The sequence below is a fragment of the Triticum aestivum genome, chromosome 7A, assembly GCF_018294505.1.
Source record: "Triticum aestivum cultivar Chinese Spring chromosome 7A, IWGSC CS RefSeq v2.1, whole genome shotgun sequence".
Classification (NCBI taxonomy): Eukaryota; Viridiplantae; Streptophyta; class Magnoliopsida; order Poales; family Poaceae; genus Triticum; species Triticum aestivum.
In genome coordinates this window covers 55529414-55541922 of record NC_057812.1, presented here as the reverse complement: position 1 = coordinate 55541922, position 12509 = coordinate 55529414, and positions in this window count along the sequence as shown.

The window sequence follows — 12509 nt, the reverse complement described above, 5'->3', positions numbered from 1 at the left end:
GCTGTAGCACTGGGCTAGCAGGACTCCGGTAAACCGGGCTGTAGCGGGCTAACAGGACTCCGGTACTCAAAGCGTGACATTTCCCCGAAGGGACAGACACAGGAACGAAGAAGGACACATGCCGGCCAGCCTAAGTGTTCCAGAGCAGTAGCAAGCTACCATGGCTCAGCGGTAACACTAGGAGACATTTCCCGGTAAGAGAGGCTACTAAAGATAAACAACTAGATAGTCAGATCCCACACATACCAAGCATTTCAATCATACACACAATATGCTCGATATGTGCAAATACAACGAAGCATCACAACATGACTCTACGACACAAGTACTTTATTTAAGGCTCAGTGAGCCATACATAACATACACACAAAGGTACGGGTCTCACGACCCAACATACAAGTCATACAATCATACAAACCAACAGCGGAAGTAACTTGTCTGAGTACAGACAACTAGTAAAATAAAAGAGGCTTGGAAAGCCTGGCTATACTATGTGGTCCTTCACAAGCTCAGGGTCACCACCTGGGTCTTTAGCCTACTCGTTGATGTCAACGTCTACATAGAACCCATCAGAAGGGGTTGCAGCGTCTTCTGTAAAAATGTAAATTATAGCAACATGAGTACAAAGGTACTCAGCAAGACTTACATCAGATCCTACATACATGCACAGTATCAAGAAGGGTTGGTGGAGTTATTGCAGCAAGCCAGCTTTGACTCTTGGCTAGACCATCCTACGATACTCCAATTTGAAATAGTTTTGCGCACACGAGTCCACTACTCACCACTTCAATACACTACCGAGGATCCACCTCCGTCTTCCTACGGAAGAGCCATCCTCGGCACTCACACTTATCTTGAGGCTTTTATCAGTTTCCATTTACTTGTCTATGAACTGTATAGGCAACCCAGTAGTCCTTTACCGCGGACGCGGCTATTCGAATAGATCATGTTAACCCTGCAGGGAGTACTTCTTCATACACGCTCTCACCACTTACCGTCGTTTACACGACATGTACTCGGCAACCTTCAAGCGGAAGCCCAACGTGGGTGTCGGCCACGACCTACCTAATCACCTAAGCCTCCAGTCCAGGTTTATCGCCTATTCAGGTTCCATCCGCAGGGAGTCCGGCCGAGGTTTCCCATACGGCCCCGAACGATGTGAACAGGGTTCCCGAGATACCTAACGGGTATTCGGTACACCGTGCCACGTACCTACCGCATCACAGCCCACCCCTACGGTCAGCGCTGTCCACGGCCTCCAGTAGGCTACAAACACCAGAAACTACTTGCAACTCCTGGACGGAGAACTAGGGTGAATAAGAAGTCGAGAGGGTCCATTGGTTTCGGGCCCAATGCATGGTAGTAGCTGATTCTTAAATCACACATACAGATCTCAATGCTTAAGGTCGGCTTCAATGAAACAACCCACCATGTACTCCTACATGGCCTCTCATCGATACCTTTACCAATTCGTGTTCACCACACCACTCTCATTACCGACATAATCATTTCACTCTAGCCCATCACCCAGATGAACCAGACCTGACACGACTCTAAGCATAGCAGGCTTAGCAAGGTAGGAACAACACATACATATGGCTCAATCAACTCCTACACATGCTAGTGGGTTTCATCTAGTTACTGTGGCAATGACAGGTCATGCAGAGGAAATGGGTTCAACTACCGTAACACACAGCAGTTTGAATCGCGTTGTCTTAATGCAGTAAAAGAGAGCAGGAGCGAGAACATGGGATTGTATCGATATGATCAGATGGTTGGTTGCTTGCCTGATGGTTCGTTGCACGGATACGGTTCTTCGTTAGGGTAATCACGGTACTCCTCGGGGACAGATCCTGTCGCAAAGGACATCGATACACAAACATCACCAAACAATATGCAACAATATGATGCATGCATGAAACATGGCAATATGAGTGTGTTGGGCTAATGCAACTAAAACCAGAAGGGTTTGAACAAATTTGAATCAAGGATTCAAATTTCAAATTCAAATATGGCCTTTTAAAGTGCCTTTTCTTGTTCTGATTAAAACATCAACTTAACTTGTTTGATCATGCATGGAAATGGTACAGATGGATAGATTGGATTTTTCTGATCATTTTTCATATATAATTTGTCCAATTTGGAGTTACAGAATAAAAGTTATGAATTTTTGAAGTTTAATTAATATTCTGGAATTTCCTGATTTAATTCAACGCTGTCAGGACCCCGACTCGATGTCACATCGATCTAGCCGGTAACACTTCATATCACTTTGCGGCCTCACGCACGGTATTCCCACGGGTGTCGCCTTACCTTTGCCCGGGACCGTTTGCGCCTTTTGGCTCACGTATATGATAGTGTCGCTAGCATCCATATGATAAAGAGCCCAGGCTGACATGACTAGTTGTAAACCCAAAGTGGCACAGACTTACAGGGACAGGCATCCATGACCCAGCTTCGAACGTGTCGGTCATCAGCAAGTGGGTCCGGGCTGTAGCACTGGGCTAGCAGGACTCCGGTAAACCGGGCTGTAGCGGGCTAACAGGACTCCGGTACTCAAAGCGTGACATTTCCCCGAAGGGACAGACACAGGAACGAAGAAGGACACATGCCGGCCAGCCTAAGTGTTCCAGAGCAGTAGCAAGCTACCATGGCTCAGCGGTAACACTAGGAGACATTTCCCGGTAAGAGGGGCTACTAAAGATAAACAACTAGATAGTCAGATCCCACACATACCAAGCATTTCAATCATACACACAATATGCTCGATATGTGCAAATACAACGAAGCATCACAACATGACTCTATGACACAAGTACTTTATTTAAGGCTCAGTGAGCCATACATAACATACACAAAGGTACGGGTCTCACGACCCCACATACAAGTCATACAGTCATACAAACCAGCAGCGGAAGTAACTTGTCTGAGTACAGACAACTAGTAAAATAAAAGAGGCTTGGAAAGCCTAGCTATACTACGTGGTCCTTCACAAGCTCAGGGTCACCACCTGGGTCTTTAGCCTACTCGTTGATGTCAACGTCTACATAGAACCCATCAGAAGGGGTTGCAGCGTCTTCTGTAAAAATGTAGATTATAGCAACATGAGTACAAAGGTACTCAACAAGACTTACATCAGATCCTACATACATGCATAGTATCAAGAAGGGTTGGTGGAGTTATTGCAGCAAGCCAGCTTTGACTCTTGGCTAGGCTATTCTACGATACTCCAACTGAAATGGTTTTGCGCACACGAGTCCACTACTCACCACTTCAATACACTACCGAGGATCCACCTCCGTCTTCCTACGGAAGAGCCATCCTCGGCACTCACACTTATCTTGAGGCTTTTAGTAGTTTCCATTTACTTGTCTATGAACTGTATAGGCAACCAAGTAGTCCTTTACCGCGGACGCGGCTATTCGAATAGATCATGTTAACCCTGCAGGGGGTACTTCTTCATACACGCTCTCACCACTTACCGTCGTTTACACGACATGTACTCGGCAACCTTCAAGCGGAAGCCCAACGCGGGTGTCGGCCACGACCTACCTAATCACCTAAGCCTCCAGTCCAGGTTTATCGCCTATTCAGGTTCCATCCGCAGGGAGTCCGGCCGAGGTTTCCCATACGGCCCCGGACGATGTGAACAGGGTTCCCGAGATACCTAACGGGTATTCGGTACACCCGGCCACGTACCTACCGCATCACAGCCCACCCCTACGGTCAGCGCTGTCCACGGCCTCCAGTAGGCTACAAACACCAGAAACTACTTGCAACTCCTGGACGGAGAACTAGGGTGAATAAGAAGCCGAGAGGGTCCATTGGTTTCGGGCCCAATGCATGGTAGTAGCTGATTCTTAAATCACACATACAGATCTCAGTGCTTAAGGTCGGCTTCAATGAAACAACCCACCATGTACTCCTACATGGCCTCTCATCGATACCTTTACCAAATCGTGTTCACCACACCACTCTCATTACCAACATAATCATTCCACTCCAGCCCATCACCCCGATGAACCAGACCTGACACGACTCTAAGCATAGCAGGCATAGCAAGGTAGGAACAACACATACATATGGCTCAATCAACTCCTACACATGCTAGTGGGTTTCATCTAGTTACTGTGGCAATGACAGGTCATGCAGAGGAAATGGGTTCAACTACCATAGCACACAGCAGTTTGAATCGCGTTGTCTTAATGCAGTAAAAGAGAGCAGGAGCGAGAACATGGGATTGTATCGATATGATCAAATGGTTGGATGCTTGCCTGATGGTTCGATGCACGGATACGGTTCTTCGTTAGGGTAATCACGGTACTCCTCGGGGACAGATCCTGTCGCAAAGGACATCGATACACAAGCATCACCAAACAATGTGCAACAATATGATGCATGCATGAAACATGGCAATATGAGTGTGTTGGGCTAATGCAACTAAAACCAGAAGTGTTTGAACAAATTTGAATCAAGGATTCAAATTTCAATTTCAAATATGGCCTTTTAAAGTGCCTTTTCTTGTTCTGCTTAAAACATCAATTTAACTTGTTTGATCATGCATGAAAATAGTACAGATGGATAGATTGGATTTTTCTGATCATTTTTCATATATAATTTGTCCAATTTGGAGTTACAGAATAAAAGTTATGAATTTTTGAAGTTTAATTAATATTCTGGAATTTCCTGATTTAAATTAAATCCAGAAATATAATTATTGCGCCAGCATGACGTCAGCATGACGTCAGTGGTCAACTGTGGCTGGCTGAGGTCAAACCTGACGTGTGGGGCCCACACGTCAGTGACAGGGGGGGTTAAACAGGATTAAATTAATCCTAATTAGGGTTAGTGGCGCTGGGGCCCACTGTCAGTGTCAGGGGGGGGTTGACTAACAGTAGTTAGCGCTAACCTAACCACCTGGCCGACAGGGCCCACGCGTCAGTGACCCTGGGGGGTCAAACCCCAGGTCGGACAAGTCAAACCCCACCGGCGACATGACGCCGGCGAGGTCCGAGACGGCGGCGAGAGTGCTTTTTGCCATTCCGGCAACCAAATGGACGGCGGAAGGCATCTACGTGTTGCTGAGGTTGAGCCGCGACTATTGGTGGTGGTGGTTGGGCTCGGGGTGGCCGGAGTTGACGGCGGCGAGCTCGGCTGCGGCGACCGGAGTTCGGGTGCGGTCGGGATCAGTGTTGCAGGGGGTTTGGGGAGGCGTTGGTGCGTGCTGCGTGCTCCTGGTGAGGTGGGGAGCACGATGGTGTGCTCGGTTGGGCGCTACGGCGACCGTGGCCACGACGGTGACATCGCCGGCGGCGTGGAGCTCTCGGCCAAGGTGGGGCTAGGGCCTAGAGGTCGGGAGAGACCAGGGAAGAAGGGGGAAACGATCCGGGGGCTCACCGCGGAGCTGCAGGGATGGTTAGCGGGCTCGGGGACGCGCTGGTGACGGTGAATTCGACGGCGACGACGGTCGGAGCCCGAAGAGGGGAACGGCGACGTGGCGGCGATGCAGGGCTTCCGGGGAGCTGTCGAGCGGTGGGGAGGAAGAGGGAGTCGAGGCGGAGCTCCTGAGCTAGTCGAGGGAGCGAGGGGTGGTCGGAGACGGTGGCTATGGCGAACGGCGGCGACGGTGGTGTTCGGCCGTGAGAGAGAGAGAGAGAGCAGCACGGGAGAGAGAGAGAGGGATAAGGCCAGGGGATCGGGGCGGCACCGAGAAGAAACGCCGCGGCGTCGCGCTGGCGAGGGAGGCAGGCAGACGGGCTGGTGGCGTGGCGCTCCGGCCGTGCGCGCGCGCCGGCCACACGCCTGGCCGACTGGCGCCAGGAGGACGACGGCGGTGGTGGGCTGGGCTGGCTTGCTGGGCCGGCCAGCTGGCTGGGCCGCACAGGTAAGTTTTTCCCTTTTTTTCTGTTTCTGTTTTTATTTAATATATCTGCAACTTTGTTGAATTAAATAAAATACCTAGGCAACTCCAAAAATCACCAAACTATTCCTGGCCCATAGTTGGATTATTTCCAACATGAAACATTTTAGGTTGGAGATATTTGAGCATTTAAATATTTTATATTATTTTAAATGCCCAAATTCAAATATTTATGATTTAAATCAAAAACCCTAGGATGGCCTAGGAAAATGTGCACCACTTTTGGCAGAGGTTCTGAACCAAGGCAAAAATGATGGGCATTTTAGAAGGGCATTTCAGGTTCATTGAAAAATTATTTTAGTAACCCTAGTTGGTTTCAGAGGGGACTGGGGGTTCTGTCATCCCCATTTCAAGTTTCTGATGAAAGAGTAAACATGATGCAACACTCTAATGCATGACTAGCTAGGGTGTGACAACTCACCCCCACTCAAAAGAATCTCGTCCCGAGATTTGGGTTCCTCCGAGAAGAAGGCGGGATATTCAAGTCGAAGACGATCCTCCCTTTCCCAAGTTGCTTCATCCTCAGAATGGTGCGACCATTGAACCTTGAGAAACTTGATATTATGACGTCACGTGGTACGATCGGCTTGGTCGAGGATACGAATGGGGTACTCTCGATATGTAAGATTATCTTGGAGATCAAGCGTTTCGTGGTCCACTTCACGGATAGGATCCGAGAAGCAACGCCTAAGTTGAGAAACGTGGAAGACATCGTGGACCCTGGAGAGGTGCGGAGGTAGTTCCAATTGGTAGGCAACTTCTCCTCGTTTGGCGAGAATGCGAAAAGGTCCAATGTAACGAGGAGCCAATTTGCCTTTGATACCGAAACGATGGGTTCCCTTCAGAGGGGTGACCCGAAGATAAGCTTTCTCGTCAACCTCGAAAGTCATAGCCTTATGTTTTCGGTCATATTGACTCTTTTGACGGGATTGGGCTGTTTTCAACTTTTCACGAACGATACGAACTTGTTCTTCTGCTTCCTGAATCATATCCGGGCCAAAGAATTGTCTTTCCCCGGTCTCTGACCAGTTAAGGGGTGTTCGACATCGTCGTCCATAGAGAACTTCAAAAGGGGCTTTACCCAAGCTAGATTGATAGCTGTTGTTGTAAGCGAATTCGACAAATGGAAGGCACTTCTCCCAGTCCATTCCGAATGAGATAACAGAGGCTCGAAGCATGTCTTCTAGAATTTGGTTGACGCGTTCCACTTGACCACTCGACTGAGGGTGGAAAGCGGTGCTAAAGGAAAGACGGGTTCCCATAGCATTTTGGAAACTTTCCCAAAATCGAGAGGTGAAAAGACTTCCTCGATCCGAGTTAATTTCCAAAGGAACACCATGGAGAGACACTATTCGGGAGATGTACAAATCTGCCAGCTGACTAGCGGTTATACTCTCACGAACAGGTAAGAAGTGGGCTACTTTGGAAAGACGATCGACCACGACGAAAATAGCATTATTCCCTCTCTTGGTCCTGGGAAACCCGGTAATGAAATCCATACCAATTTTATCCCATTTCCATTCAGGAATAGCTAAGGGTTGAAGGGTGCCAGCAGGCCGTTGATGCTCTGCTTTTACACGACGACAGACGTCGCAATTTGCAATATAGTGAGCAATTTCTCTCTTCATCCTAGTCCACCAGAACCTCTGGCGTAGGTCCTGATACATCTTAGTACTACCGGGATGAATAGTGAGAGGAGATTCATGAGCTTCCTTAAGGATTAATCGCCTTAGGTTGCGCACTTTGGGAACTACTAGTCGATCCCCGAAGTATACGACTCCTTGATCATTAATGGAGAAACAATCCGCAATTCCTTTCTGAATGTTCCTCTTGATGCGGGAGATTCCCGGATCTACCTTCTGTGCTTTGATAATTTGATCCGTAAGGGTAGGTTTTGCCACCAAGGTGGAGAGAAAACCTTGAGGAACAATGTGAAGGTTAAGCTTCCGAAATTCCTCATGGAGAAGCGGTTGACTTTGTTGTAACATCAGGTTGTTACAATAAGATTTACGACTTAGCGCATCAGCCATGACGTTGGCTTTCCCTGGGGTGTAGGTTATTCCTAAGTCGAAGTCAGTGATCAATTCAACCCAACGTCTCTGCCTGAGATTCAAATCCGGTTGGGTGAAAATATACTTCAGACTTTGGTGATCAGTGAATATTTCGCAATGATTACCGAGGAGGTAATGTCGCCAGGTCTTAAGTGCATAGACTACGGCTGCAAGCTCTAGATCATGAGTAGGATAATTCTCCTCATGTGGGTGCAATTGCCGTGAAGCGTAAGAAATTACGTGTCGATCTTGCATGAGAATGCAACCTAGTCCTTGTCGCGAGGCGTCGCAGTAGATAACAAAGTCCTTGGAGAAGTCTGGCGGTACCAGCACGGGAGCAGAAGTCAGGCGTCTTTTCAGTTCCTGAAAGCTGTGCTCACATTGTGGAGTCCATTCGAACTTCTTATCTTTCTTGAGGAGTTCGGTTAGAGGTTTGGCAACCTTGGAGAAGTTCTCGACAAAGCGACGACAATAGCTCGCTAAGCCTAGAAAACTCCGAACTTGCTTGACCGATTCGGGTGGAGTCCAGTTAAGGACGGCTTGAACTCGCTCAGGGTTAACAGCAATACCTTTACTAGATATTACATGACCCAGATAGGTCACTTCTGACAACCAGAATTCACATTTAGAGAATTTGGCATAAAGGCGATGCTCTCGAAGTTTCTTCAACACTAGCCTTAGATGTTCGGCATGTTCTTCCTCGTTCTTGGAGTAGATGAGTATATCATCGAGATAAACTACGACGAATTTATCCAAATACTCCATGAAGATTGAGTTCATTAACCGAGAAAAGGTGGCTGGAGCGTTGGTTAAACCGAAGGACATGACGGTGTACTCGTATTGGCCATAACGAGTAACAAAGGCCGTTTTAGGAATGTCCCCGTTTCTGATTTTGATTTGATGGTAGCCCAACCTCAAATCCATCTTGGAGAAGACTGAGGATCCAGCGAGCTGATCATACAGATCGTTGATCCTGGGAAGCGGGTATTTGTTCTTGATTGTGACCAAATTGACAGGTCGGTAATCTACAACCATCCGGTCCGTACCATCCTTTTTCTTAACGAATAGGACGGGGCAAGCCCACGGAGATGAACTAGGGCGGATGAAACCCTTTTCAAGGATTCATCGAGTTGTTTCTTAAGCTCGGCTAGTTCTAGAGGTGCCATTTTGTAAGGTCTTCTAGCAATCGGAATGGTTCCTGGAATGAGGTCTATTACGAACTCAACATCCCTGTCAGGTGGAACACCTGGCAATTCCTCTGGAAAGACATCCGGGAAGTCACGGACTACCGGAACGTCCTCAAGATCTGGCAAAGGGCTGGCGTTAAGAGAATATAACTATCGCTTGGCTATTCGGGTCAAGACATTGACTATCTTCCCCGAAGGATGGGTGAGTTGAACAATCCTAGAGAAGCAATCAATTTTGGCTTGATGAGCTGACATCCAGTCCATACCCAAAATGATATTAATATCCGAAGATTTAAGGGCTATCAGAGATGCAAGGAAAACAAGTTTGTCGACTTGGATCTCATTTCCATAACTTACTCTAGAGGTCTGCCATCTAGACCCAGGGGTAGAGATTTCCATAGTGGATGGCAAGTCACAGAATGCAACGTTATGCAAACGAGCATAATTTTCAGATATAAAGGAATGAGAGGCTCCTGTATCGAAAAGAACAGATGCCGGGTGGCAATTAACAAGAAGCGTACCGAGAACGACGTTGGGATCCTCTTGAGCTTCTTCGGCAGAGACACAATTGACATGGCCACGTGAAGCGGTGACCGGTTTGGCATGGAACACCTTCCCTGTCGGCTTGCCACGGCCAACAGCTTTAGCAGATTGATTGGGGTTGGTCTGGGGACACTCACGCATATAGTGACCAGATTCCCCACACTTGAAACAAGTCACGGAACTGGTACGTGGAGGAGCATTATTGGATGGACCCCCATAGGGCTTGGCTGGAGCAGACTGTTGAGCGGGGCGAGGCGCCTGGAAAGATGGCCTCGGTGTGAACCTGGGTGGCAGGGCGGTGTTGGGTACCCACACGCGGCGCTTCTGAGGACCAGCACCGGATGAGGAACCCGTATCACGGCCATGCTTGCGTGTTGCGTCATAGTCAGTCTGACCAGTTTCAGCACTGATGGCTTTGTTGACAAGTTTCGAAAAAGATGTGCACTCATGCAGACGGAGGTCACGGCGAAGCTCAGGACTAAGGCCCTTATGGAACCTTGCTTGCTTCTTGGCGTCAGTAGACACTTCCTCAGTTGCATATCGTGCGAGATTACCAAACTCTCTGCTATAGGCATCCACAGAAAGTCGGCCTTGGGTGAAACTGCAAAATTCTTCACGTTTACGGTCCATGAGACCCTCCGGGATGTGATGTTCACGGAAAGCCTCGCTGAACTCAGCCCAAGTTGTGACATGGCCCGCTGGGCGCATGGCTCCATAATTCTCCCACCATAGACTGGCGGGGCCTTCAAGATGATATGCAGCAAAGGTGACCTTGTCAGCCTCAGCTACCAGCGCGGAACGCAGCTTGTGAGAGATACTGCGAAGCCAGTCATCAGCGTCGAGAGGCTCGACGGAGTGGTGGAACGTGGGTGGATGCAATTTGATAAAATCACTGAGTGACACCACGTTAGCCCTCTGATGGTGTGCTGTATTCTGTTCAATACGCTCCAACAAACGGTTTGTCTCCCGCTTGTTTCTCTCAGCTTCCATCATCACCTCGGCTAGTGAAGGAGGATGAGGCAGATTTTCATTCCTGGCTTCACTGCCTTCGGCCTGCTCTTGGGAAGCAGGGTTAGCGCGCGTGTTGACCATCCTAGGTAAACAAGACAATGATTTAGTCAGAATGATGAAATTCCGACATGGGATACATAATGTAAGAAATAACTCGGAATGCAAGATGATCATCCGTATGACATGGTAGATACAGAAACTGCTTCTTTATTCCATCGTCATACACACCATACAAAGTTTAGTACAAGACCAAACAAAGTACTATTACGGTGAGAAAAGGATTACATCTCATCGGAGGCATTCCAAGCTCCTATACATTATTTTTCTACATGTCCGGAAAGAGTACAAACTAGGTCATATCCCACGAGTCACGCAGGACGATAGATGACACAGCTAGTGCGAACTAGTGATACTACTACTAGCTCAGACCGATCCGTAGTAGTCCTCGTAGAAGTCACCTCCATAGCCTGGAAGTTCAACGTGATCATCCGGAAACAGACGGTCTCGCGGAGCTTGTGGACCATAGGGGCTAGGATGAGGCCTTGGACCAACAAACGGTGGCCTGCGGGGACCGCGAGGTGGGGTGATGCCTCCTACATCACGCCAAACCATCACGTCCGGCAGAGCAGATCTCACAGGATAGAGATCGCGCATATCTGAATATCCAGCTTGCACCGCCGGTGCGAACCGAGTCAAAGTGGCCCAGTGGTCAGCACGGGTATTGAAGAGCTCTAACCTTAAGGCCCGATTTTCACGGTCCTTATCCTCGAGCATCTCAGCAGTGGTGCGAGTCCGTGAATCCTCCTGAGTGGAGTCAGCATAGATAGCCTGGAGATACCCTTGTGCTCCCGGAAGTGATCCTGGCATATACCGGAAGTCAGAGTCTCGAAATAGACCAGATCTGACTCGCATAATGGTCATCATAGAGTAGGCGGCGTCCTGCACAGCCATCTCAATGGTAACCCCGAGTCCATAGGAGCAGTGAAGAGGCTCGGTGGATCCAGGATAAGATGGAAATATCCTGACAGTGCAGAGATACTGGCTTTGATTGAAGTCCCGGAATTGCTCTTCGACCGTGTACTCAGGATACCAGCGGTATCCAGCCTCAGTCATTACCCTGACCAACTTGGCAGTATGGCCGGGTACATCTAGGCATCGAGTCAGGCGAACCACTTGATTGAGGTCGCGAGTGTCCATCTGAAAGCACAATCATAATGCAAGGGCATTAGAATTTCTGGCAAAATTTCGGCAGCATAACAGCTGTAAATGCTCAAGAAGGATTTGAGACATTTGACAAAGGATTTCGTACACACTCAACATCATCATATCAAAGTTCTGAACCATTCTGACTACATAATGTGGTAGTAGAACTGAACTAGGCTTGTAACCATCAAACTTATAAGGTACTACTGATTAGTAACACGTGATCCTGATAGAAAGAATAGATCCTAATTCCTTATCCCCGGTGGAAGAATGGACTGACTCAGATCAGAAAGTCATAAGGTATAAGGAGTAAAAAGAGCCTTACGTTCCAACCCACAAACAATTCCCCTACATATAGCTAAAGAATTTCTAGACTCAACATCGACCAGTTTGGCTTGGAGAACCTACAGGCAGTCCGGCTCTGATGCCAACGCTGTCAGGACCCCGACTCGATGTCACATCGATCTAGCTGGTAACACCTCATATCACTTTGTGGCCTCACGCACGGTATCCCCACGGGTGTCGTCTTACCTTTTCCCGGGACCGTTTGCGCCTTTTGGCTCACGTATATGATAGTGTCGCTAGCATCCATAT